The 27,230-nt window shown below is 41.1% G+C and overlaps 1 protein-coding gene and 1 long non-coding RNA gene across 13 annotated transcripts in view; one reads left to right on the top strand and one right to left on the bottom strand.

Annotated features, from left to right (window-relative positions):
- CTNNA3 (catenin alpha 3) overlaps nucleotides 1-27,230 on the bottom strand; it is a 570,905-nt gene that overhangs the window by 219,780 nt on the left and 323,895 nt on the right. The gene's annotated exons all lie outside the window — the stretch shown is intronic.
- Nucleotides 20,158-23,148, top strand: LOC308476999. Its single transcript, XR_013986330.1, has 3 exons — nucleotides 20,158-20,394; nucleotides 22,528-22,601; nucleotides 23,068-23,148. It is a non-coding gene; the product is annotated as an uncharacterized lncRNA (long non-coding RNA).

Below are 27,230 nucleotides of genomic sequence, written 5' to 3'. Positions count from 1 at the left end.
AGTCAGCTACTCAACACCTGATGGCAAGCGGTTGAGATCCTCCCAAATTTTTATGGTCACTCTTTGTTTCTCGTTAATATTCCATTTCATTTATTATCATCATCATCATTATTATTATTATTATTATTATGTGGAAGCTTGTCTCTCATTAGAATGAAAAATATCCTCTATAATTGGTCCACATAGAGGTTTCACCCTGTCCCTCCTTCAATGATTGGAGCCCTTTAAATAAAAATTATAATAGATGTATACCTCTGAAACCATTAGAGATTCATGTAAGGTCTACTGCTAACTTTATTAATTAGATGATAAATCTGGCCTTTTTAAAGTCCTGGGACCCAATTATTTAACAGAGCCATCTTAAGGTGTCTTCTCCATTCTCTACACTTTTTTTTTACACTATATATATCAACAGAGGTGGGGTTTATGGGGAAACCACAAATTCAGAATTAATTTTTATTTTTTTAAAAAATCCAAACCTGCACTTCAAGGAGGGAATTTGTATGAAGACTTGTATTAGAATGATGATAATGACTGCTGATCTGAACACACTGTTAACAGGCCAAGATTCATATTATTTTCTTGTTGTGCTACTGAATGTGGTTAATAAACCTAGACTACTGAGGCTGTGCTCTCCTGTATTCAATCAGGATTGATATTTTGGGTGTGGGAAGCAATAAAAAAGAAACTAAGACAATCCTTATACAGTGGTACCTCTGGTTACGTACTTAATTCGTTCCGGAGCTCCGTTCTTAACCTGAAACTGTTCTTAACCTGAAGCACCACTTTAGCTAATGGGGCGTCCCGCTGCTGCTGCTGCGCCGCCACCGCACGATTTCTGTTCTCATCCTGAAGCAAAGTTCTTAACCCGAGGTAATATTTCTGGGTTAGCAGAGTCTGTAACCTGAAGCGTATGTAACCTGAAGTGTATGTAACCCGAGGTACCACTGTAAGAAATTCCATTTTTTCCATGGCTGCCTTAGGAGGTGATTTTATGTGTGATAGCTACACAGCTCAGGGTGTCCCCACCACCGCCATAAGAAAGAAAGAAAAAAGCACATATATATCAGCCCATCACATATATTAGTTCACACTGGCTTCCAATTCACAATCTGTAAAGTTGACTCAAGAGAAAGCAAAACTGGTCACCTCCCTCAGCTTGCTAAATAGATTGCATGTCATACACAATTTGTAAAACCTGCACAGTGTGGTGGTATGATAAATATAGCTATCTCTCTGTCTCTTATTCTTCCGTGTCCAGGTTTGCTTTCATTAGGTTGACAATCATAGCTTTGGTGATTTGACAGTGTGATTCTATCATTCTGTTATGAGAAAGCTTACTAACTTGCCTCCATATCTTCCCAAACAATCAATTGAAATAGATGGCCAATTGAATTATGCCCTCCTACTTGAGGTTTGGATGGGGGCGGGGAGGAGTGATGCACATAAAATGGGAGGATCTGATATCTTTAATGTTGATTTTTTTTCTATATTACTGTTCTCTAAAACATAGATGGCTGCTTTAAAAACCAATAAGAATGGAGAAGACTCACATGCCCAAAATATCCTGCTGTGAAAATAACACCTTTGAATAAAATGAGGCAAAGAACTGCTTCTTAGGACTGCTTTGGTGCATTTTGTAGATCCTTGACTAGAAAATACATCTGAAGTACATCAGTCTTGAATGACGCAAACAAGCAGAAGTTACTTCTTTCCCTGACAAAAGGGGCAGGGAATATGTGGCTCACTACAGGTTGTAGGACTACAGCTCCTATCAGCCCTTACGATTGGCCAAGATGACTGGAGTTGGCTGGAGTTGGAATATATCAACATCGGAACGGCTACAGGTTCCTTACACCTGCCCTATAAAATGCATGTGCATGCTTTAAAAAAGGAGATGATGTGCTTGCAAAGGCACTGTATGAAATCCTATACTGAACAAAGACTTTCTGCTTGTATCTAAGATATGGATGCAATTCAGTATCCCTGGTATCCAACAACTAGATGCTCTCTCACTGCTTCTATCATTAGCTCCACCCTTGTTTACATTGAGATAAGTTCCTAACTGCAGAGATTCTATTGTTATATAAAAGTCATTCATGCTGATGGGCTACATAAAAATATAAAAATAACCACCATGCAAATACATCCCAATTTGAAACATAAATTATGTTGTAGAGGCTCAATATAGGCTCAAACATAGCATTGCTAACTATTCACAAGCATGAAAAACTATGGGAGAAATTCAGTGTTGTGCAAAGACAATCATTCTGTCGTTTTGCCAAACAGAACGATGCCCCTCTCCTACCTCTGTGTGCTGTTCTGGGGCTTCTGCCAACCTGCCCCCCCCCCCCCGCTGCCAATTTAGGGGGATGCAGAAAGGAGAAGAGTGGGGAAAGCCCCACTGGGCAAGCAGAACTCCTTGAAGAGGGCTTCAGCTGGCCTCATTTGTTGTATCCCACTTTATATGTGGTATTCATCTAAGCCCTACTCAGAGAAGACTTACTGGAATCAATGAAGCTAAGGTAGCCATGTCCATTAACTTCTATGGGTCTAGTCTGAGTAGGACTAGTACGGTACTGAATACCGCCTGTTATGCAGAAATCCATTATGATAGCTACCACTAATTTGGCTTCATCAACCCCAACACCTCCAGCAACCTCTCCAAAAGGAAGCTGAAAGGGTACTGAAAAACTGCTCTGCAGTTCATTCTCTGAACTACATCTGGGCCTTCCCAAATACCTGGAGTGGCCATCTAATTATTATTTTTAAATATAGAATGGTCACATTCTAATACAGAAACCTTCTTCAAGCATTCAAAGCAATGTGTGGGTCTGAAAAGCAGGTACACATGCACTGGCCATGTCCCCAACATCCCCATGGGGGAACAGGCTCTGCCCCTACCTGTGTGTGCAGAACACAAGGATCTGCAATGGGATGTTAACGACATTCAGTCGAACATGGTTAGAATCTGTTGGGCAAGGAGCAATCTAACCTCGACTTCCGGGGTGGCGCCATCGGTAATAGCGGATTCCCTCTGATCTGGAGGGACTGGCTCCACGGGAAACGGGTCTGTTCCGTTACGGCGAAGCGGGGACCCTTTGAAAAATCACAGGCGGATGAAGCCTGTGACCATGGGACTCGGCGGGCACCTTTTGCGCCCCCCCCCCAATTCATAAAGGAACCCAATTACGGGCTCCGGAGCGAAGAGGGGCTAGTGGCGTGGTGCTGAGAGTCAACTGCTTCTTCCGTGGAGCGAAGCCACACAGCCGTTGCTGGAGAGTGCTACCTTTTTCCTGGGACAATTTGGCTACAAAACAACTACCTGTGAGCAGATCAAATTTGGACAATTGGACTTTTAACAACGATCTGTGAGTAGAACGGAAAATTGGATTAAGAAATTCCTCTTAATTTGGCACTGAAGCGGGAAGGTCTAAACAGGAAGTCAGCCTTCCGTTTCTTGTAGATAGATTAAAGCAAAGACATGGTAAACTAGAGTGTAGAAAATCGTTTGTAAAGGATCAACTTTCATCATCTAAAATTACTGAACCCCCTTCGGAAGCAGGAGAAGAGGGGGGATTTTTTCCGGATTGTTTAAACCTGCAGAAGAGAGTGTAAGAAAAGTAATTTTCCACCGTCTTGAACCTGGGAGCGGGGTGTCAGGACAGACGTTTTTGGGAAAGTTCATTGACCATAGACAAATGTTTTTGACAGACAGTTAAAAGAAGAGAAACATAGTGATTCCATTGTGCTCTTTCGCAATTTAAAGGAACAAATATTGACAAAATATCTGAAAAAGGAAACTTTGTTGTTAGATCTGCTGTTAAAAAAAGAAAGAAAAGAGTTGGATACAAATAGAAGTTCTTCCCCTAGAGGGAGCTTGTGAAACTGTTACTAAACTTGAACTGGGGAGCAGCTGCAACGGATTAAGATCGTGGGAATAGACTTCTGACCTGGTATAACAATGTGCTCAGAGGCTCTGGTGCGTGCTTTCTGTAAAACAAGTGCTTTATTGGAACAGTTACATGAGAAGACGGATTTGATGACTGTTGCGATCAGAAATTTCGGACAGGTAGTGGGTATCTATATAGAATCCACTCAGGAATCAAATCAGGAATGTGCTCTGACAGATCAGATGAAGGAGGAGATCGTTGTTGGACCTCGGGTGGCAGAGATGGAGGGAGCTGTGGCCCAGCAGGAACATGAGTTGTTGGATTTGACAAACGAACTTGGAAAAAGCCAGATTTGGAGAGATAGAGTCTTGTTTGGTTTGGAGATGGGGGACTGGATAGACCCCCCTATGCAGGGATGTTTTGACTTTTCAAGTCTGGCGTTGGGTTGGGAGGAGTTTGGAGTTGTGGGGGTCCTCAATTTTGGAGGGATCTTGAAAAATGTTTTTAAATACCACATGGAGTTCAGTGTGGACTATGGAAAAGGGGCTGATCTGTCGAGAAGGGATAAAAATACTGTCAAGCTGGAGTCTCCACGTGTGAAAGGAGCAGAAGACAAAGTAAAGTACAGGTATAAATATGAAGAAGATCTGCGGAAGGGACATGGAAGAGACTTAAGGGCCTCAGACATAAGGTTACCAGGTTAGTGAACTAGATGGATGGGATAGAAAGGACTGACAAAACCCGTGACCAGGAGGAAGAGACGTTGGATGAAGATTGGAGAAAGTTTCAAAAATTCTATTTAGGAATGTTTTCTAAAATTAATGAGTATTAAAAGAGATGTTGGAACGAAATTATTTGGCTTTAGCAGAAATGTTAAAAAGAACTATGCAAGAATATGGCATGGTTATGAGAAATTGGTATAGATAAGACTCAAGCTTTAAGTTTTAGGGTTTTTTATAGTAAGATAAGGTTAAAGTAGATTAAGGTAATTTAATGACAGAATATTATGAAAAATGGGAAGGATTTGCTATGATAATCAATAACTAGAATACAAAAAAGGGAGGGGTGAGGAGGTCGATGAAATAAGGTAATGACAGTTAAGGATTTGGGAATATTGGATCTATTTTTAAACTTTTGTGGTTTATTTTTGTTTTTTGATTTTGATGTGTTATGTGTTTTTTGTTTTTTGTTTTTTCTTTTGCTTTTTATTGACTTGGATTGTTTGATTGTGGTTTGTTTTTTCCTTGCTTTTTTCTTTTTTTTTCTTTCTGACTTTTTTGTAATCTTAAAATTCTTAATAAATATCATTTTAAAAAAAAAAGGAGCAATCTAACCTCTCCCTGCAGATCTTCACAGGTCTGGAAATGCATGAGTCCCTGCACCCCTTACCCAGCTTGAGCCCCCACCCATTCTTTTGAATGTTTGAAGAACAGGAGTGCCGACTTGAATAAAATATTGTGAGGGCACAGGTAAGCCCCACACCGCAAAACCAGTCACATGAAATAGTGTGCACACAGCATTTGAATGTGAATGGCCATCAACTTTGTGGGGGTCCAGCCCATAGCTGTCAATGTTTTCCTTTTTGTAAGGGAAATTCCCTTATTCCAAATAGGATTCCTCACAAGAAAAGGGAAAAGTTGACAGCTATGGTCCAACCCCCTCAAATATTTTATTGTGGGGGCCACAGCTCCTAGGAGTTGGCTCCTATGTTGAAGAATGATTCTATATTGGGATATGTTAGGGTTTTTAAGGTAAACTTCTTCTAAGTTCAATGAACTTTAATGTCTTTAACTCTGTGCCTGATTGGACCCACTGACCTAGTGTTTTCTATAACAGTTTAAAATCCATTTGAATTAGTTTATTCCCAGTTGGTTATTATGCATTAGCTTCCCCCCACATGCAGTTGATCATAGAGCCAAACTGATCTAGTGGATCTGTCACTATTCTCCTCAAGCTCAGATACCACACACAGGACAGGCCTGAAGGAAATAGCGGAGCCCCTTTTTCATATATGCAGAGCCGCATGGGAACTGATTTCAACTGGCACTTTCCCATGCCATTCAGAGCCAGCCCAAGACATTTTGCTGCACAAGGAAGAGCAGAAAATGGCATTCCTGACCAACACCAAGTGCATAGTACCCAAGGCCAGCCAAGTTATTCTGGCACCTTAGGTAGAAAATCCCACAAGCACCTCTTGGCAATAAAATAAATACAATTCAATAATGATTTGCAGCTGCTTCATGACCCCTAAATCATCTGCCTGAGACAGCCACCTCACAAGACCTAATCATAGAGCCAGCCCTGCAGGTGTAAGTGTGTAGGTTGATAGCCCAACGACATGTGCTGGTAGGCCCAGTTTCATTGCTCCATCAAGGCCCCAGAGGCATTTTGGGAGATTAAAATGGTGAGTACAACTAGAAGCACATGTTGTTCGGAATGGTTTTCTTGTTGCTGCTGAGCCCACCTACTTCAGGGTAGGAAGGAATTCCTTCCCTTGCTGCTGAGCACATAGGTGGACTTCACCAGACTTTGTGGGTCTTATTTTGCCACTTGAGGCAAAACAGGAACGTGCCCCCTCTGTTGTCACCACCCCGTCACAAGCACCACACTTCTCCTACTTGTGTTGGGTGACGGCACTTCCAAAGTGCTGGCAGCACCAGCATCTTCTTCTTTTGTGCACTTCTTTTGTGCACTCCATGAGGTCACCCTGGAAACCAGTGCTACTGGTGGCGTAGGTGGGCAACACCTCTTGCACTTCTGCCACTCAAGGCAGGCACCTCACCTCATCAGTGGACAGGCCTGGTTGGCAATGAAGGACCATGTGGATTTTTAGTCCTTGGAAGGACTGGTTGCCTCAGATCCAGGCGAGATAACTACTCTGGCTAAAGAAATGTGCAGCTTGTTTCCTTTGGCAGGAGGGGAAAGAGATTTGGAAACTATAATTTATCCTGCAAGAATTACAAAAAACCAGTATACATTGGTTTGATATATAGCAGCACTTAAACGTAGAAGATAACTATTAATTACTCTCAGGAACAGGACCAGCCCAAAACCCTTAGGCACCTGAGACAAGATGTGCCACCAACGCTTCTACCCCACAGATCTGGACCCATGCCCTGCTGGGGTGAGAGGAGAATGCTGCCCAAGGTGGGTTGCTTCAGTTTGTGTCACTGGTATGCCGACCATGCTGGGGGAGCAAACTAGCTCAGAGTCTGCAGGGCAGACCATGCAGTACACCTTTCTAACCACTTAACACCTCTCAGAAATTGCCGTCTGAGGCAACTGCCTCACTCTGCCTCACGGTAGGATCGGCCCTGCTCAGGAAGCAAGTTAAACAACTTAGCCAGTCAGCTAATGACCACCTGTATTTCCACCCCTCTTGCGAAGATGCTTATAAGAAAACAAGCTAAAAGCAAGTAGAGTAATTTTGGGGTGCAATTTCCCAAGGTTACAGGAATATATGAATTACATCAGAAACAAAGGCCACGGTGTTGTGCTAAATCCTTGATGACTGTGCCAGTTTAGATTGCTTGCAGTATTCTTTTTGTTTCTTTCTATACACCTTTATATGTCCTTGCAGGAAGTCTTACGCACAGATGCATTGTATTTATATGAAACATTTGTCAGAGAACCTATATGCTTACTAATAAATAATGGTTCCAGTTTATATTTTTAAGGAGGAAGATCTATTGAAGTATATAGAGATTCTATTTAACAGTGCTTTTTATGTGTATTTATGAATGCTGTATACATTTTCATTGTGGTTTATAACTTATATAGAGTGGAATATTTGGTTTATGGGGGGAAACTATATTTCACTGGGTTGAAAAACTGACCTCCGACATGCAGTAAAATAATACTACAAGGCTAGTTGATGTTTCAACCTCTTTTTCAATGTGAAACTGAGCTTTAGCAGAGCTCTTCTGGATGTCAAATACTGAACAACAGCCAGCACACAAAATTTTGGTTACTCTTCTAACTATAATTTCTATATCATTTAGAATTCTTTATGTTAAAAGTTAGGAATAACATATTTCATGTTACAATATAATTACCACCCCCCATCCATCATGTACACTAGCCCAGCTCAGACAATTGTTCAAGTCCTCATAAACTATGGTTATGGTGTGAATGGGTGTTTTGGCCCAGTACTTCTCTCCTCACCCCTTCTCTCTCCTCCACTTCTCTAAGCTGCCTTCAGCATGTAGAGTCTGGCTTGAGTTAAACCAGTCAGTTAACCTATAAGGCCAGAGTTCCCTGGTTCAGATATAATCAGGAACTTTGGATTAGACTGTGTAGACATCACTGGCTTAAAAAGAAGCTATGACATGCTTTCTCTCAGTTTGGATCAAACCTGTGTTGCGGGGGGGGGGGGTGCATCAAAATGCAGTATTTCCTAAGAAACAACAGGATAGATAAGGATTGTGGCTAATGTGTGTACACCACTTTCCAGACCAGTGGTGGGAGTGCACAGAATACAGAGTAAACAGGAATGTGCACACCACATTAATATGACCCAGGATCTTTATACTAAAGTTGCATGATGGGAGGAGGGAAGGGGTGACGTTCAGACCTGATGCCCAACCTGATTTCAAAAACTATTGTTTACGAAGTCTCAATGATTATCCAAACTGGGCCACTGTGTTTATCAACCTCTATACTATTTAAGAAGTATGTTTAAACATTATTCTACTGAGACATTTTTCAAAATTTGCATATTTATATTTGATAACCACAGGCACTACACCACAAATCTGAACATTCACTCCCTTAGACTGTGCATCCCTTTAAAAATTATTATAAAAAGCATAATTTAGGTTTCAGTCGTACAGTCACTTGTGAGTAAGAGCCACTGAACTCAATGGGGATTACTTCTGAGTATATAGGATTGCACTGCTAAATTATTTTCCTTCTAGGAAAAGGATTGTTTTAGTTATGTACTATGTTATTAATGTCACATCTGCTATTGATTTGAAAAGATTACACAGTATACCCACAGGATGATTATCTTTGCCCTACTGCCGCTGTAACTGTCTTGTTAACGAGGGAAGTGTCTTACGGAATCATATAATTCTTGAAATGTTCACTGTAATTTTGTTTGTCAAGGTACTAAATGGTTGAATTGGCCACTTAATAAATAAAGAAACAGTGTGGAAAGTATTCATAGTGAAACCTTTACTTTTTATCCCCTTACTAAAATTGGCATCCATTTTGGTACAGTCCTAAAATAAAAGTTGCCTTTAACTGCAAAGGGCAGGACCTTAACTGCATTTAATCAAAGGCTTTGGAATACCCATTCTCTTGAAAGCTGTGGAATGTCTATTCCTCATTTCCTTTGGTAGAGTATGTCAAACATATTTATTGTGGAGAAGTAGCTATATTAGTCTATTGTTGCAAAAAGAAAAATAAGAGTCTTATGGCACCTTATAGGCTAGCAAATGTATTGTTATGAGTTGGGGGGGGTAGAGAAGATTGTTGCCAAGGCCCTTCTAATCCCTGGACGCTTCTAATCCCTGGATCCAACAAGTGCTAAAATATAATCCTAGCTAGCTTCCTTGGTGAGGCAATTGCCTGGATGATGGGCCACTAAGGAGAGCAAAGGAAAGAGGTTCTGTCCCAAAGCTCCTGTTTTGCAGGACAAGAGAAAATGCTTCTTCACATAGCACATCATTAATATATGGAATTTACTGCCACAAGATGTGTCACTTTGTTAAACTGATTTAAAGTCGTTTTGGACAATAGCCACAATGCCTATATGCTACTGTCAGGTTCAGAGGCACCATGCTGCTGAATGGCTGTAGCTGAAGGCAACAGTGGAAGGAGTCTGCTGGTAAGTTTCCATAGGAATCTGCTTGGCCACTGTGGGGGGAAAAGATGCTGGACCCGATAGATTACTTTCAGATCAGACTAAACTTTTTGTAATTAAAGTCAGTATTCTGGCATTGTGAGAACTCTTAATTAATGTACACATTGCAACTAAAGGCAAGATATCGAATTTATAATGTTAGAAACCTAAGACCTTTCAGCCTAATGGATTTATAAAGTGCTTTGACACTACCTTTCCTATTCAGCTGGCCCATGAGAGCAGTTCAGGAAAGGGAGACTTAATGAGATCTAAACAGCATCAGATAAATGCAGGGCTGTTAAAGTAAACAAAAACCCCATTTGGTTTGTCAGTTTATTGCAAAGTATATTGACTGTAAATACTAATGTTCACAGCCTCTAGATAAGGGCTGATATATTCTGCTGACAAAGAAACCATCTACACTCAAGCAATATGCTTCAAAAGCAAGACTTTTTCTGCAATTGCATCTTAACAACTGCAGAAAGTATTTCCTAAATTATCATTGAGGAAAACAGAAGCAGGAGCAAAATCCAGGATGCATTTACTCAGGGAGATGTGCCAATGAGTTCCAGGGCTTACTCCTAAGTAAATCTGTAGAGGATTGTGGCCATGCTGAACAATCCCATATATGGAAATGTCATTGAGTTCAGTGGGACTTACTTCCAGGTGAGTGTTTTCAGAATTGCAGCTTCAGTCTTGTAAATGGCACAGCATATATGTATATCACCAAGCACCCCCATAAAAGGATGAAAAGATCCCAGGAACCATAAATGTTTACACATCAGCCAATATGCATATGTCCTGCACCATATTCTTCCTCAGAACCTGCTTCACAGCAACCTGAATTTGCTGGCGTTAAAAAGTAATTATTTCACAGAGCCCGCTTTGACATTACTGCCCATATTACTGACAGGCAGACTCCTAGCCTCAGCATTCCCATCTGTAATACAGGTAGATGATGTATGAGAAGCATTTTGAAAACACGGTACCAAGAGTGGGGAACCTAACAGGACTGATGGGAGTTGGAGTCCTACAACATCTGGGAGACCACAGGGTCCCCATCCTGCATGATACAAACACAAAGCAGTATTGTTGCTTAGGGATGCCTGTTTTATTTATATTATGTACATTTTTAAAGAAAAAGGCAGCATATAAATTTTAAAAAGAAATAAAGAAGTGTCCACTATTTGTACTAAAAGTAACTCAGTGCTACTTTTAACACAAATACCATTTAAATTTGTGCCAGTTTCTCTTCCTTGTTCTAGATCTGAGATTAGCAGTCCACAAAATACCAGCACCACAATCTAACAACGAATTTGGACAAAATAGTCACTTATAGTAAGGGATAGTTTTGAACTATATGTTCTTCATCTGGCATAGCAAAAACATAAATGCAAGTTAGTAAGTAGCACACTTCACTGTGGATATAGACGTAGCACATATCCTCCTGTCAAATTATCTGTTGTCCTTGTCTCCTGCTATTTAGGGCAGTACACCTGACATAGACATGTTCCTATTTCATCCCATGCCATATCCCAACAATACTCCCTTTACCTGGCTCAAGTGGCAGACTTGTGTCACTGGAAAGCACAAAGGGCTAGAAAAAAGTGGATATTAAATAATGTGTTTTGTTGGGAGATTTTAACAGCTATATCAAGAAAAATAAGCTTTAAGAAGTCAGATATACTGTTTGTACCCACAAGTGTACAATGGCCCAAAATGGCTAAACCAAACTATTTGTCAAAGAAAGTGGAACTCCTCCATAACCCTTTATAAATATCATAAATCTCTGCTGCTTAAACTAAAGCCCTCACTATAGGTCTCTTGTTTCTGCTCTTTTATAAAACTCTGTTCTCTTGCTTATAAGCATTGGATTATTTATCTATATATTTATATTTTAGCTTTTCTCCCCTATTTTTAAATATTTTTAATATATTTCATTAGCTTCTCCAAACCTTATTGATTATAATGAACATGTATATATTATAATGAACATGTATTGAACATATATTATAATGAACATGAAACCTCCTCCTGTCAGCTTGATCTGATTCACATAGAACTCCCGAAATGTATCACCAGCCAGGTTTCAATGTCAGCGGTTCACCTTAATCAATGCAGAAAAGCAATCATAGAGAGGGAGCTCAGGAGTGACCATGTCAGTTGCCCCTTCCATCTTATCATTCCACAGCAAGACTAGGGTATTGATAGGGTTGCCAGCCACACCATCAAAAAAAGATCCCAGGACATTCAGGAATCCCTAGGATTTCATAAGTCTGTTCTAGGGTCCTCTCAACCCCCCAAAGCAGATATGGTGGAGTCGCAGGGGTGGGGAAGGGGGGAAGCTCTGTTGCACTAGAGATAGTTCCTGCATTCCACTTGACCAGATTAGTTGAAAACAGCCTGATGTCCTGAGGTTAGCTAATACCATCCTGAAAACTATCTCTGCCATCTCAGGGAAGAAGACTGCTGTGCAGCAGGGTGGATGGTATATAACCAGAATCTCTACTCTATGTCTTTGGTCCAGTACTAGGTGCAAAGCCTCTGACCAGGACCCAGGCTGGTCTCCTGGGAAGGGTGATTGAATCCTGGTGGTCAACAACAACTCCTCCACTCAAGGCTGTGATGGTGCTGTGCCAAGTATTCAGGTGGACGGAACTGAGTCACATCCAGACCACCCAGCTGGACGTTGGTTCATCCACAACCAAATGGTGAATGAGTGGAAGATCTGGTGTTCACCAAGAGCACTGCTAGTCTAGAGGGCTGGCTGGAATGACAAATCAAATCCTGGAGATAGGCAACCAAACCAAAACAGAACAACTTCTGATACTGACGGTCCCCTCTTCTTACTGGCATGACTGCCAGCCTCTCTCATATCTCCCCTCTCCTGTGAATATTGCATTAGAGACACACACAACTCTCACTGCACATGTCAGGTTCACAAAAATAGACAAGCATAACTGACAGCAACCAGGTACACAAGCCCCACTCTAGTAATTCATACAACTAATATCAAAACCAGAGTACAGACTAGGCTTAGATGTATGCTTATTTGTTTTCAGTGTTTATACTTGATTTGCTTTTACTTGCCCATTTTTCTCTGTGGGACTACAACTCTTCTCAAGTTGGGTCTCTAACGTACTGTTAAACCACAAAGGATGGCTGGTGGCTTTTCAGTGCCTCCTATTCACTAGAGAAATAACTGATAGTTAGGAGGTAAACATTGCATAGGGAGACTATACCACCAGCAGCCATCAGAAGTTAGAAAACAACCATCTCATACCTTACTTAGATTGCTTTGGTTGACAGTGATGCTTCCTTGTCTGCCTGTCTTCCCAACTTACATTTGAGAGAATGGGAAACAGACTGTTAAGAAATTTTCTGCTTTAAGGTGTAGAGAATAGTGGCATGTGGGCAAGGGGCCACTGCCTGCCTTTCTCTTTCAGGTGGGAAGAAGGTATGTGACAGCATGTTGGTCAGTTTCTATTTCCATCAACATAAAGGCACAGGAGTCAGTCACTGTTCTGGCAGCATGAGGTCACAATCCCTCCTCTTCAGGCATCAACATGATGTCATGATGACACTTCAGGCAAGCAGCATCAGCTTCAGAGTGCAAAACGCATTGGTCAGAAACAGCACAGTCTCTTTTTCATTTACGTAGGCATGTTCAAGAGCATATGAGTATGTCTCTTATTGAGATGGGAAGTAATTACATGATATAACAGGGTGACCACTTGCAGAGTCTGCCAAAGAGGGGCATAGCTGCGGGTACTGACATGCCATCCCAGATACAGCAAAGCTTCCACTTTCATTGGTGCCATGAGGGGGCAGATTAGGAGAGGGAAAGCAGATGGCATTGGTGGGTGGTGGGTTGAGTGGCAGCAGTGGGCAAAGACCAGCATTATCTGGCACAGGACTAAGTGTGGGGCTTCCAACTGCAGCATGTGCCCTGGGAGGCATCCTGGCTCCTGCCCAAGAACAAAAAAAGGTGTCCTTTCTTGTAAGTAAGAAAACAAACTTTATTTTGACAGTGTAAACTCAGCAACAGCAGAAGGGCAGAATTTTGTTTAGTCTGGGCACCAGCAATGAGGCAAAGATCAAACCAACTTATGAGACAAGCTTCAGCATTCCCTGAAGCATGGGCGTAGCCAAAGTTTTTGTTAGGGGTGGCAGGACTTTTCTTGGTCAGTTAGTTAAGTATTTCTATTGCTTTACTTGATCTGGGAGGGGGGAGAGCTGCTGTTTAGGGAAGCTTTTAATGTATTTTAATGTATGTACCACTGTATTTTAATATTTTGTTGGAAGCCGCCCAGAGTGGCTGGGGAAACGCAGCCAGATGGGCAGGGTATAAATTTATTATTATTATTATTATTATTATTATTATTATTATTATTCCTGCCCCCCTGGCTACACCCATGCCCTGAAGGCAGTTCAGGGACAAGGCCGGGGGGGGGGTCAAGGCTTCAGATCAGGAGTTCTGATCTTAAGACTGCACAGAAGCATGAAGTTGTATGAACATTTGGCCCTGCTTACCTGCCACACTTTTAAAGGGGAAGGAAAGTACAGCTACTCATGAGAACTGCCTGTCCCACCAAGAGCTCCTGGATTGATGCCGGGAACTCCTTCTAGGGAGCTGGGTCTGCACCAGCCTCTTGAGGTGCTGCTGTTCCATCAGAGACAATGCATGGCTTTCCTTCTCCCTTGATTGCTCAGTCTGTGCTGTGGGGCTCCCTCCTTCCTTGGGCATTGAAAGGGCTTCCCTGGCATTGGATGGTTCTGCCTTCTCCCCCTGCACTAAGGAAGAGAGGACTGGTCAACATTATTCTTGCTCTGCCCACCCATTCCTTCTTCCCCTCCACCCTGGCTTAAATTTGCTACTTAGTTTTTCATCCAAGCTTCACATCAGGCAGTTGTGAACAATTTTTTTTCTATTATTCTTCCATTTTTAAAACTCTAAAGCACAAATATCAAGTGTGCTTGTCTGGACTTTGATAGCTCTCAATCTATCTTCATTGTGATGGTTTCTTTGACCTTTAACGTATTTAATGTTTAATCTACATTGATAGTGCAAGATTCCTTCTATGGATTAATAATGGATATGGCAGCACTATGGATATGGAATGCAATAAAGGGCAATAAAGGCCATGAAAATATGGAAGTATGTAGCTAATGCTCTCTCACTATTGAAAGCCTCTCAAGGAAAATCAAGGTAGAAGTCATGACACATGAAGATTTATATAAACAAAGTTCTTCTTATTATGATGTTCCATGTGAGGTTCCCCTAGAAACACAGCAGAAGGACAGCAAAAATCTCATTGATTAACACAAATGTTTATTTGTTACCTCCATTCTTGGCTGAACAGAGTTTGGGGGTTCAAGGGAATCCATAACTGCTGAAGTTAGGGAATGTTCTGTGGGAAGACCATCCTAATAAATGCACCACTGTGTTGAATGAAGAAACCAGGATACAGAGTTTTGTACATGAAACAGAATAGCAAACTTAATTCCCAAGTCAGAGAAACCCTAACCCAAATTCTACATTCATTTTCACAGTAGTACCTGTTTCTGAGGAGCTAGTATGGTAGATGCAATTTTAGACTAACCTTGAGGAAAATTAGCATCCTGCATTTATCTTGCTAGTGCAAAGTCAACAATAAGGTCTCTTTTAAAATAACCATATACATGCATTTCCCAATAAGCCTCATGTTTTGGTTTTATATTGTTACCATTCTCATCAAATATATAATAGATATAGTTATATAGCTATTGCAGTTAATAGTTTCTCTCTATCCTGCATGCTAAGGGAACATATGGAGTACTGTTTCCTACTGTGGACACCACACTTTAAGAAGGATACTGATCAGCTGGAGTATATCCAGAGGACAATGACCAGAATGGTGAAAAGCTCTGGAAATCAAGTCCTATGATGAGTGGGTGGAAGAGCTGAGAAAGGACTAATCTACACTGATGAGTTATAACGTTAAAAATGTGTTATAGAAATGTGACACCAAAGGGTGCTGTAAAGCAGCGATCTTTTGCCAATGGGAAATTCCACTGGGAGCTATATTTTTATAGTGGGTTTTTTTATTAGTGTTTTTGAGATGAGTGTAGATCCAGCCTATGTTTAGCTTGGTAAAGAGAAGGGTTGTTGTTATTGTGGGAGGAAGAGATTTTCAAATATCCAAAAGGCTATACTGCAGAAGATATAGCAAACCTGTATGGTGTTGTTCCAGAGGACAAGACAAGTAAGTAGGTGGAAATCGCAATGAATATTTCATTTGCGTGTCAAGAACCTCAAGCCAGCCCAATCACAATGAATATTTCATTTAACATTAGGATAAACTTTCCAACAGTATCAGTGAAAAAGACTCAGTGTGGAGGTGGCTGGTAAACTGGAGAGACTCAAGCAGAAGTTAGACAGCCATCAGTCATGCAGATCCTGCACTGAACAGGGAGCTGAATTAGTGACACCCAAGGTCCTTTCTAACTCTATGATTCTATGAGGGAAATATTGTAAAGACATTAAAGACTGTGATCATGTAATGCCACACTAAAAACAAGGCAACTGTTTGCAGGCGTTCCTAATCATCCATGGACATGGCCAGACAGGACTACAATTATTGCTAGAGGGCGGCATTTAAGTACAAGTGTGCTTGGAAATCTTCTTGCAACCACTGACCCCTGGAAAGAAGCCACTGGGCTCTGGAAAGAAGCTGGCAGGCTGTTCGCTCCTTGGCGTGAGGTCCCTCCACATCTCAATTCACCCCAGAGACCTCCTTTTGCAGCTGGAGCAAAGGCTTGCTTTGTTAAGTGAAGTTGACAGCTAAAACAGTGCTAAATAGGGTGACTTAGCTGCCCCAGGACATGTTGCCTCTAGGTTTCCAGGTTATGTCCCACCCAGGGCCGGCGTTATGATGAAGCATCCTCAGGCGATTGCCTCGGGTGGCAAGACCCTGCCATGATCCAGGGGTGGCAGATCCTGCTGCCATGCCTGCTGCTTCCCTGTGGCTTAAGCAGTCACTGCTGCTGCCTCCAAAATGCTGCCTGGGCCCTGGCGCAGATTTACTTTGTAGAGATTTCCCTTGCTTTTTTCAAAATGGTTCATTGTACCAATGCAGTATAGGGAGCCAAGGACATCAACAGGAGCCCAGCCAAGGGGCCAGCTTTTGCTCCTTTTAGCACAAAATGCAGAGCCACCTGATGTTTGTGTCTGCCCCTAAACTAGCCTTCACAAATCAGGTGCCCTCCAGATGTTTTGGACTACAACTCCCACCAGCTGCAGCAAGCCCTAAGGGCAGCTACACCTGAGAAGACTGCACTACTCTTCCGCCCTTTGAATAAACAAAAATTAAGCCAAACCTTCTGCAGTTTGAATAATGGCAAAACCACAAAGGGAGGAAAGTATGACATTGGTTCTATGACAACAATGTGTGGATGCCCCATAAAAACCGAATGAACCAAGAGTGGCAACCCCACACTAAACACACAGAGAATAAACTTCCTCTCCTTGCTCTTTCCAGCAGCTGTTTACCGAACACAACCCTACAATTACTGGATAGGGCTCTTCTCCACCCGCGAATTGTCCATTCACGAAACTACCCACAGCCATTAACAGAATATAAGCATCCTTTCGTCAACTCTAAACTCTAATCAGATGGCACATTCCTGAAAAGCCAGAGTGATATACTAATTCATGCTACTCATGCAGCAAACTCAAAAGCAATATAATTTGGATCCAGTCCAACAGAAAGCACAAATTGAAACCCTGTCTGCAAGAAGATTTTACTTTGTTAGAGGCTGGCCAGCAGAAGCTGTTATACCACAGTATTATTTTCTTCTGCCTTCCCCAGCCCCTTTTCTTTCTGTATTCGTTTGCATGTCATAAGAACGTAAAGAAGAGCCAGCTGGATCAGGCCAGTGGCCCATCTAGTACAGCATCCTGTTCCCACAGAGGCTGATCAGATGCCTGTGGGAAATCAGCAAGCAGGATGTGAACATAAGAGCAATCTCCCCAACTGTGCTTTCCAACACTGCTGCCTCCAGCTGTGGAGGCCGAGCATAGCCTTCATAGCTAGTTGCCATCGATAGCCATGTCATTATTTTAAATTTTGTATACATCATCCTTTGAGTGCATTGGCAGAAAAGCTGTGTACACAAATGCAGTCAATAAATTAAGAAGCCTCCAGACAAACTATTGAATATTTTTTCCTCCGTAACATTAAGCATGAAAACTCCCCCGCAGTTGGGAGTATGTATTTCAAACGGCAGGGAGACAATCCTCAAATCACTTACTGCAAAGTAATTCCATTTGCTTCAGTAAGACTAGTACAGGTAGTGTGAAGGCTATGGTTTTAGGCTGCAGCCCTATATACACTTACTTAGCAGTAAATCTCATTGAACTTAATAGGGCTTACTTCTAAGCAGACATGTACAGGATTGCACTATCAAGTGGATTTAATAACTATGCAGGCCAACAACCTGTGTAAAGAAATTCTAAAACTTAAGAGATGCTCAATCAGTGAAAAAAAGAAGAAAGGAAAGAGAACAATCTTTCATGACCGTTAGGTTTTGATGTGAAGTTTATACATATTCATGATACTTAAAAGCTGTAATCTCTGAAGTTATGCTGGGGAATATGTAGTCTAATATATTCTTCCTATTACCCAAAGGGGCAAAGATGAATTAGTTGACTGGATACTTTTTTAATCAAATAATGACCTGATCCTATGGTGAATAGGAACAGCTTTTAGGAGATTACCAACTATATTTACAAGTTCCAGTTAGGAATTACAGTAATAAAGAAAACTGTCCTAAAAAGGCAAAAGAAAGACATATACCACAGGATCTCCCCATTTTTGGACAAAAGTCTCCCCTGTCCTGTTTGGACTTCAAACAGGAAGCCTTTCCCCCTGTATTCGAGTTTGACTGGCCCCATCAAGATCAAGGACCAACCTATGACACATATCAAATCCAGGTGGTTCCTCCAGGATGCTGTTTGGGGTGGCGTCTGTGGCCCATCAAGCCACATCTGGGTATTCAGACATACACAACACCTCCCCCAGACCTCTTTACTGGGGTACCCTATTTCTTTGGATCAGGGAGAGGGATAGGGATCCATCCCATGGCAAGAGGAGGAGCCAGTATCATCCAGTGGCCATGTGGGCAACAGAAGCTCCCCCCTCCCCGTCTCACCCATGTTCTTGCTGGGCCACAACCTCTGTTCCAACAGAAGCTGGTAAGCAGTCTTTACATCAGCATCATTCCCCTTCCCAATTTTGGATGCAAATTAAAAGGAATTCATCTCATTCAGAAAGGAAGGGTGGAGCCTAAGAAATGTAAAAGACATTAATCTAGCCCCACACGTTGTTGCAGCCCTTTGTTGCCGTGCACTTATATAGTCATGAGTGGCTAGCGGGTAGGAGTGCCTTGCGGAGCAGGCCTCCCCACAGTGATGTCATTGCTGCTAACTGCAATGGGGCAGGGCAACAGCAAGGTCAAAGTCAGAACTAGTACACTCACATTGCATGTCACCAAATAACTGCAAATGTGTTCACAAACGTGAACACTGACTGCATGGAGCTCCACTCATGTGGAAGCCTTTGGGCCACTACCATACCACTAGCGTTACATTTGAAACAAGCCTTAGTTCACAAACCATTACCTCTCAAATGTATTTCGTAAGGTTTTCATGAAGACCAATGTATCCACAACACAGGGAAACGGAAGAAAAAGGGGTGGAGGAAGAGAGAGAAAGAAAACAACCAGTTTTGCACATTAGTATTAATCATTTGCCAGAGGCAAATCCTTTATTTCACATTCTTTCTTTTTTTGTTTTTGGAAATGTACGAGTGCTCTTTCTGTCCATTAAAAAGGGAATTCAGACAGAGATGGCCTCATGGGAAAGTGGAGATTGGCTATTACACTGAAGTGAGAGATTGCTTTTCATATACAATTATTGGAAGTGCCACTTGTCCCTAGCTAAATTAAACAGTTGTAGAGGCAGACCATATCACTTCAACCAAAATCAGTACATTTCTCCTCTCTGTACTGAATGATCTTTTGCGAATATAGAAGTGTGTAAAGCAAAATATACTATGTTTTCTATTGTTAAATAAATTACTATTGGGGGGGAAATCCAACAATTTTAAATAAGAAGGGCTGGATTTAAAACCAATATAGGTATTTATATGTCTGCGTACCCCAAGAATATTTTAAAATACTACTCTATCAGAACTACAAATGCCACTACCCTGAGGTGGGTACAAAAATGAGGTTCTTGGCTTTTATAGCTTTATACTGTCATGATTAAAATGCATTTTGTAATTTTTTTACTACGATTTTAGTAAGTTGGCAACAGTAATAAGCAGAAGCACTAGGGTCAAATTGTGTATTTGACAACCTTGTAAGCTACTGCTTGTTAGATGCATTTATGCCTATAATATATTCACATTCATATATAATGCTTTTAAAAACATATATCAAACATATTTATACTACTCTGTTTTATCCTTTCATTTTTAAAACCCAGTTGGATTGACAAATCTTTGTACAAGCAGGTCAGCCTTGAAACCAAGCCAAAATGTGTATGTGTGTATGTGAGTGAATGGTTTTTTGCTTGCAGAGGGCTAAGAAGGAAATAAGCAGATGAGCAAACAGGTAAGCCAGACATTTTCTGCTTTGCTTTACTATACTACCAACTGTGGGCCTATGGAAATGGAGTATGTTCCCATGCATTTTTCAGCCCAGTGGCATTCTAGATCAGGCTTCCTCAACCTCAGCCCTCCAGATGTTTTTGGCCTACAACTCCCATGATCCCTAGCTAGCAGGACCAGTGGTCAGGGATGATGGGAATTGTAGTCTCAAAAACATCTGGAGAGCCGAGGTTGAGGAAGCCTGTTCTAAATCCTGTGACAAATGAAAGTGCTTAACGATCCCATGTGTATATAAAGGCAGTTCTGCATCAGTGCCAATTGAGAGAAGGCAATTTGGGTGGAGAAGCCTCCTTGAAGCAGGCGGGGCTCACCCCTTCTCACAAGAGGCAATCATCACCTCTCTGGCTCAGGCAGGTGTCCCCTCCCTGCCTCCCCTCCCCTTTTTATCAGCCAAGAGGGGCAAGAGCCTAGAGTGCAAGTGGTCACCCTGACTGATCCACACACCTTTGCTGTATTTTTGAACCTTACTAACATAGCAGGTTTGGACAGTGCTCTGGACATCTCTCAAGATTCATCTGCTGTAACAGTGGAGTCAAGGTCCCAGCGGATGCAAGCAATTTTATCCTCAAAATGCTTTGCAAACAAGTCACACGAGCTACCGTCAGTTCTGTCACCTCCTTCAGGCCAGACTGTAAAAGGCCCTGCGTTACCCAATAACAGCTCTGCTGGACGGCACAATGAGAATACAATGGCGGCTGCAAAGTATGCCTTCTTTGCTGCCTTCACTGTCACTAGGCTGGCTCAATAATGAGCCCTCGCCAGTATTTGACTGCATTTGACTGGAGTTTTCATTCTTCCACATTCAAGCTTTCTCCCAGCTTGTTTCCTCACCCTAAGTTCTGGAGTATATCAGGGAGCTAAATGGGGTCCACAAAGCAGAAGAGGGCATTCAGGAGTGATCATGTCAACTGCCCAAGACATTTGGATGTTCCAGAAGTCAGCCAGAGCTTTGACAGGACCACCCGTCATATCAGCTGAAAAATCCCTACAGGATCCTTAGGCCCCTGGGTCGTGTGTGTGTGTGTGTGTGTGTGTGAGAGAGAGAGAGAGAGAGAGAGAGAGAGAGAGAGAATACCCCATCTTTTGTGTGTATGAAATTAGGGTTAGTATGCTAAGTAGAATTATTCATTCATTCCAATTTCTATTCACCACTTTCTAGGGCTTTTCTCTTCAAAAGGAAGAGAAAAGTCCCAACTGTGTAATATTGATTTTTAGGAAATAAAGCTTTGAACTTGCATTCTCCTTTTGCAAAGAAAGATCCCTAGGCTGTGTGCCAAGATCAATCTTGGCATACACAGCAAGGCGGTTGTTTAAAATTCACAATCCAGTTCCACCTCAAACAGGATTCTGTGACAATAACATGCTGAGCACAATGATGACTGGACATCCAGTAGCACTACAGTAATGTTACATTCTGGAGGGAAACTAGAATGGTTGTCATAGAACTTTCATTTTTAAAAGCTAAGGAGAATCCCCAAGGATAACATGTGCACCAATGCTTTCTCATATGTGACACACTGAGCTAAAACAACAGGTATTTTCTGAAATTGTTCTGGGGTGTTTCTTCCAGAAGTACTAATTTACAAAACTGCTGACCATAGCCAGAGCTGCCTTATATTTTATTTCTGCTCTGTGGTTCTGCTTGCCCTTCATGCCAACTTGACATCAGTTTCAATTGTCAAGGTAATTCATACTTCTATACTACAAAAGGAAAAAACTGTTTTGGTAACATAAATGATGTTTTATGACCACAGAACTTTACACAGACTCTTATTATGCACTACGGTTAGTCCACAAACGTCTTACTCAGGATTAGCCATATTGGTTTTGTAGCCCTACACTTCAGTAACCTGTTTTTGGATTGTAGCCTAGATCAATATTTTCAGACTCCCAACATGGAGCACTAAACCTTCTAATATTGATGACCTGTCCTAGTCATATTAGGAAATTTTCATGGAACCACATTGGGTTCAACTGGGCCAACACTCTTGTTTCTCACACTAAAATCTGATTTTGCACACAGAATAGACTAAGCAGGTTTCCTAGCCCTAAATTTCCTGCCCTCACTTTTACACAGATTCAACTTCACTTACTGACAGAAACATCTGGATCTGACATGAAGGCTACATGCTCCCTTTCAATATGGCTCAGGTAATGTTTATGTGTCATACACAATGGAACTGCTAGAAACATTTTATAATAAACAGGAATAAAGGGGAGGGTTAACCAGGCCTTAAAAGCAATGCATTTGTAATGGCTACAGAACTACTGCAAACCTTATACACAGCAATATGGATATTATCTGGCTCTGCAAATGTCAATGGACAAGCATCCTCACTGGGAGCTGGGACATTTGTAATGCAGCATGCAGCTCTCAAAATAAAACAGCATCAGTTGAAAAATGTCTAGCCATTATTTGTTGCAAAGCAGATTCATTGCAAATAAAGTATTTATCTATATAATATGTTACTCATCTATTGACTAGCCTAGAAGCATTCAATTAATTTTCTCATTCATATTCCAGCCTTCCCATAATATGTAGCATTGCAGCTTCTACATCAAGAGTTTTTCCATTTCTTTTCATTTTATTGGCTTTTCTTGCCTTTCCTGTGTACAGTTGGAGACATCAGGGAGAAGGGTTATCTGCTTCCTCCAGTTACCGTGGAAACGTTGCATAGAATCAGACAGCACTAGCTCCTAAGAATTTTTAAAAAAATATTTGTCTAGTATAGATTACATAAAATAAAAAAATGATATAAAATATGCTTCCATGCTCCTAGAATTCATTATGTGATCTTAATTCAGTTTAAAAGGATGATAAAATATTTTTACAAGGGCTCACTCTTCACAGTAAAATTACTGTTCTAGGAAAGGTAAAAAAAAAGGATCATAAGGGAACATATTAAACATTTATAAGCATTATAAACAAATTATTATAATATAGGACTCAGTATTCTAACTTAAGCACAGGACTTTATAAATCTAAAAAAGTTTCACAATATGGACATATTACATGGAGCTATTGTTCTGAGCCCTAAATACCTAGGGTTGTTGTTTTTTACCCTCAAAATCATGGAAACTACAGAGCTGTGGACGTTTATAATTTATACTGTAAACTAGGGAAGACTAAGAAAATCAACTTTTGCAAATTTCTCTCAGAAATGGCCTAATCCACACATCTTGGATTGGAACTTAGCTGTCGACCAGATTTTGCACTTCTGTGAACTTCTGTGATGCAGTTCTTCACCATTTAAATACATATTTTGAAAGTACTCTCTATACTTGTCATTTTAATGTAGAGATGGAATGGAATATGAATATGGGTAAAACAAAATATGAAAGTGCTATAGAATCAAAATAGACAAATTCACCTTACTGTAAGCTGGCAAGCATGGCTTCACATCATTTTAAAAGCAATTTTAACAGTGCAGTTCTATGTACAATATGCTCACTTGGATGTAAGCCTGATAGTATTCAGTGGGGCTTGCCCCCAAGTGAGTGTGCACACAACTGAGGCTAAAGCAGCAGCAGCAGCAGTATCAACAACATCTCAATTGGTTTGATCAAGCCTGTTTGCAAAGTTTCCCCAAAACCTGATCTAGTAAAATCATACTAATTGGTACCATCCCCCTTAAAGTGAAAGGGAATTTTTTTCCTTCCCCTTTGATCTCAACAAAAGAAGGGCCTTCTCTTGCATCTAAAAGATTCCCTTAGAGGGAACAACATGGAGTCCACTTTCCATGTGTTCCTCCTGCGTCATTTGATTTTTAACATAGTCATAATTTATTGTCTTCCCAAGAGGCAAAACTGTTCCAGTTCTAGTGATGGTGCATAATGTTTTCTTTTTTATTGATATGCATTCACAGAACTGTTGCTTCAGCTTTTCTGATTTCTTTCTAGGACCTACTCAAGCAGCACCAGCAGCTCAGCAAGTGCCCAAATCTGCTAATGAAAAAAATAATCAAGGGTATTACATTTTGTGCCATGAGATGTTGAAGGAATTCAGGCATTACAGGGAGGTTGGGCAGGATTTTCTTGCCCACACTAGGTTCAAATTAAATAACTATACATGAGTCACCATCATAGCAAAACTATTGTTTCATCTTACTATTTTGACATGGTTCTCTCCTTGATAACAAATATATCAGTATTCATTCATTTTATTTCTTTGAAGACCAGAATCATAAATTAGTATATTTACCCCCTATAAGTTACTTCTTTCTTGCAGTTTTCTTTCATGGTAAAACAATTCTGTTTTCCATGCCCAGTCATAATTAAGTTCTCTCTTCTGCATTTCCTCCTGCCTTTATATTTATTACTTATTGAGTGCCATTTCAGACTTATGGTTAGTAAAACAGTGGTAGTTTGCCTCAGCCCGAAGAACTGCGTAAGGTATAAATTATGGCTGGGGTTGTTTCTTGAAGAGTATTTCCCCACTCCACATGGAGGGACATTCAAAAGATATATAGTATGGCATCTTTTGTTCAAAGCAGTGGGGGGGGGGGGGAGTTTAAAACCCAATGTGCATGTCTGAGCCTTTGGGTACACTTAAAGCACTTCTGCCTATCTTTCTTCTTTGGCAATCACTTGTAGCCAAGTAAGATTGTTTTCCATAAACACGGTTTTAAAAGTGAGTCTGATTCTGGATCCATATGTCCTTCCACAGTGAGGAAATAGGTTTCCAGGCGGGAGTTGGTCACAGTGAGGGTTTGCCAATTTGCCTTCCTCTTGGCACATTTCTCCCTTCTGTCCTGAGTTCAAGTGTCTTCAAAATCCATGACACCTTTGGTAAAAGCTGTTCTCCAATTGGAGCACTTACAGGCCACTTGTCGGTGTTTATACTACATTTTTTTTAGATTTGCCTTGAGAGAGTCTTTGAACCTCTTTTGTTGACCACCAGCATCACACTTACCATTTTTAAGTTTAGAATAGAGTATTTGCTTTGGAAGACGATAATCAGGCATCAACTTTTAAATGCTTTGGAAGACGATAATCAGGCATCTGCACAACATGACCAGTCCAACGAAGTTTATGTTGAAGAACCATTGCTTCAACACTGGTGATCTTTACTTCTTCCAGTACACTGGCATTAGTTCGCCTGTCTTCCCAGGTGATGTGTAAATTTTTTCGGAGACACTGCTGATGGAATCTTTCTTGCTTTGAAATATTTTTTTTATCTGAGAATGTGTTAATTTTTCCTGTGGACCCTTCCTCTATGCACAATTAATCATAATTCTTGCATGGCCTAGGCCAGCCCTCCCCAGCCTGATGCCCACCAGATGCTTTTAACTACAACTCCTATCATCCCTGACATTGGTCATGACTGATGGGAGTTGTAGTCCAAAACAGCTGGAGAGCACCAGGTTGGGGAAAGCTTATCTTGGCTGATCTAGTGACATAATTCATAGGCTTTAATGAGTCACTGCCAGAGACAACTATCATACAAAGCAAACTAAGTACATTCCAAACAAAAAGGTCAGCCTGAAAATGCCTTGCCTGTTTAAATATAACACATCTACATAATATAATATGGCATATTGCTGTTACGATATAGAAGCAATGCAGCTGCGAGCTGCTAGCTTGAAAACATCACATGATGGAATGTTGGGACTGTTCCGTGGGAAACAGAGGGACAGTCAATTCACAGTGCGAAGCACTGGAATTAGCTCAGAGTGTAATATGAACTCTTCCTATTGTTCCTGTACAGGAAGTACAGGAAGTGTTTAGTCTCTCGACTGCTGGAGCTTGAAGAGAGCAGTTATGTTTTTTGTAACGCTGCAAAGACAGAAATAAAGGCATGTAAATACGTTTCTGTCTATCTCTTTCCCCTGCCGGGGGGGCAAAAAAGAGGGGGGGTGTTCTTCGCACGCTGAGAAGAATCACCTATAGCGACCTTGCCTGCGTTTGCTGGGGAATGCAGCCAGGGAGGTCATCGGAACTCAAGCCGGGTGCCTGGGAGGGTTGCCAGCTTCTCCCGATAGAGGCTTGAATTCCAACAATTGCTTCTCTGCTGTAATGTCTAAATCATCTGGATCTCCTAATATACATTTTCTTAATACGGTAAAAAAGCAATCACCAATCTTCAATCATGTAAATTTCTATGCAAGATGGATACATGCATACTATAATGTTAATATGACATTTCATAGGTCAATACAACTTTTAAATGTCTTTGTTTGCACAGTGCACCATCTGCCATGCCTGTTAACTGTGGGTTGATTGACATTTCTAACTGGTATTGAAATATATCTCTCAGGCATCCTGAAACTAGGAAATCTTTACTTGTTCATCTTTGTTCTTCTGTAATAAAGGTTGTGATTAAATGGATTAATCAGGATGTAGGCAGGATGTAGCTTGCAGCTCAGTTTAGTAATGGAGGAGCTGGAGTTGGTTAGGTGGATTTTATCGAGAACTGAAGCTTTTATCTAATTATTTTCATAATGTGGGGTGGACCAGAGGGAATGTGTGTGAAATATAAAGTTGAGAGCCTTGACTTCAGAAGCATTAGTAGCATCAGGAAACAAAATGAACTCAGATTACACTTTGGCTTGCTTAAAAGTGCAGCCATGAGAGAATTTTGATTTGAGAGAAGAACTGTATAATGTTTTTAAGGTACATCTGCTCTCTTTTGAATGTATTGCCCCAGTGCAGGCAAATTAGCTAAAACACCCTCCTCATTTTAGCCATCTCTTCCCTGCTCCCTCTGCCAAGTTGCCTTTTTATATATCTGGTTGATGTAGAACACAAGAGGAACTTCAGTTTGGAGATCCATGTGGCAGC

The sequence above is a fragment of the Podarcis pityusensis genome, assembly GCF_964106645.2.
Source record: "Podarcis pityusensis genome assembly, chromosome: 5".
In the NCBI taxonomy this organism is placed as follows: Eukaryota; Metazoa; Chordata; class Lepidosauria; order Squamata; family Lacertidae; genus Podarcis; species Podarcis pityusensis.
Note: the sequence above shows the minus strand (reverse complement) of the source record. Positions and strands in the feature narration are given on the sequence as shown.